Source organism: Nuphar pumila, chromosome 2 (assembly GCF_984573655.1).
Source record: "Nuphar pumila chromosome 2, dmNupPumi1.hap1.1, whole genome shotgun sequence".
Classification (NCBI taxonomy): Eukaryota; Viridiplantae; Streptophyta; class Magnoliopsida; order Nymphaeales; family Nymphaeaceae; genus Nuphar; species Nuphar pumila.
In genome coordinates this window covers 48,477,501-48,479,809 of record NC_143250.1, presented here as the reverse complement: position 1 = coordinate 48,479,809, position 2,309 = coordinate 48,477,501, and positions in this window count along the sequence as shown.

Genomic DNA, 2,309 nt, shown 5'->3' with positions numbered 1-2,309 from the left:
AATTGTTATACAGAGTAATCACTATTTATAGTAATAGCTATACATAGTAATCACTATACATAATAATATCTACCACAGTATATCGCGACATCTAGTAACGATTAACGTACCTTGGTCACACATTTCTCCTCTTCATCCCCTCCCTTCCTCTGCTTTTGTACTTCTTCCTTCTTTCGCTCTTTCGCGTCTATCCCCTGCTTTTTCCTTTCTCTTTCCTTCTCTTCCTCCTCTTGCTTTTAACATTCCCTTTCATTCGCTTCCTCCTGCTTCTTCCTTTCTCTTTCCTTCTCTTTCCTTCTCTTCCTCATCCTCCTTCTCCTTTATTTGTCTTTACTTCTCTTCCTCGTCCTCTTTCTCCTTCCTTTGCCTTTCCTTCTCTTTCCCGTCCTCCTTCTCCTTCCTTTGTCTTTCCTTCTCTTCCTCGTTCTCCTTCTCCTTCATTTGTCTTTTCTTCTCTTCTTTGTCATCCTTCTCCTATCTTTGCCTTTCCTTCTCTTCCTCAACCTGAATCTGTTTCCTTTGTCTTTCCTCTTTCTTCTTCTTTAATTGTCTTTGCTTCTCTTCCTCCCCATTCTTCTTCTTCAATTGCCTTCGCTTCTCTTCCTCCTCCTTATTCTTTCTTTGCTTTTCCTTCTCCTTCTTTTGCCTTCACTTCTCTTTCTCCTCCTTATTCTTCCTTTGCTTCTCTCTCTTCCTTCTTTTGCCTCCGCTTCTCTTCCTCCTTCTCCTTATTCTTCCTTTGTTTTTTCCTGTCCTCCTTCTCCTTTTTCCTTCGCTTCTCTTTCTCCTCCTTATTCGTCCTTTGCTTTTCCCTATCGTCCACCTCCTCCTTCTTTTGCCTTGATTTCCTTTGCTTTTTTCATTATCCTCCTCCTTCCTTAACTTTTGGTTCTCTTCGTCATCCTTCTTCTTCTTTTTCATATGTACTTCTTCCTTATCATTCTTCGTTGGATTATCATCTTCAATATCTGACGGATTAGGCTTCACTCTATACTTTACCAGCAATTGCTCTCTTTTTTTATCATTCTCAATCGCCATTATTCTATAGTACACTTTTAATTGCTCATACAAAGCATATTGTTCAACGATTTTGTCAAGAGATTTATCTTCTAACGATAAAGTGTTTCTTCTCTTACGAATGTAAGCCGTTGGTAACCTGCACAACACAAAAACTCACCGAGACAACAAAGGGTGCTTCAGTGAAAGAAGATGAAGCGTTAGATTTTTTGTGGAACATTTATGGGGAAATATTGCGAGGATCTCCTTTTATAGCAGAGGAGTTTAATGCTTATGGGACCCGCCAAAGATTTTATAATAAAATAACATATACCTTTAAGTGGTTCACATTTTAGTTGGTTTATGCAATGACGTCTTTGTCGACCACAAATCGATATGGAAATTCTTGTTGATAGATTTTAAATCGATATACTGAATCAGGATAAAAATCGATATTAAGAATCAAAACAATAACTTAAATCGATATCAAGAATTAGCATAGAAATTGATATTAAGATTCAGAACAATATCTTAAATCAATTTGGAAATTCAAATTGCTATCTTACAAAATTGATGTTTAGAATCAAAACAATATCTTAAATCGATACTAAGAATCAAAACAATATCTTAAATCAATATGAAAATTTCTATTGATATCTTAAAAATCGATATTTAGAATCAAAACAATATCTTAAATCGATATTAAGAATCAAAACAATATCTTAAATCGATATTAAGAATTAGCATAGAAATCAATATTAAGATTCATAACAATAACTTAAATCGATTTGAAAATTCATATTGATATCTTAAAAATCAATATGAAAATTCCTGTTGATAGCTTATAAATCGATATATAGAATCATGATAGAAATCGATATTAAGATTCAGAATAATATCTTAAATCGATTTGGAAATTTGTATTGATATCTTAAAATTTGATATTTAGATTCAAAACAATATCTTAAATAGATATTAAGAATCAAAACAATATCTTAAATAGATATTAAGAATCAAAACAATAACTTAAATCAATATGACAATTCCTATTGATATCTTAAAAATCGTTATAATGTTAGTCAAATTGCCTTTGTTGTGAAAATATTATCATAGTATAACGCAAATCGATGATCAAATATCATACAAATCGATATGAAAATTCTTGTTGATAGCTTATAAATCGATATACAGAATCAACATATAAATCGAGGGTTTAGGGTTTACAGTTGAGGTTTAGGGTTAGGTTATAGGGTTTAGGGTTTAGGGTTAGGTTTATGGTTTATGGTTTAGAGTTTAGGGTTAAGGGTTTTAGG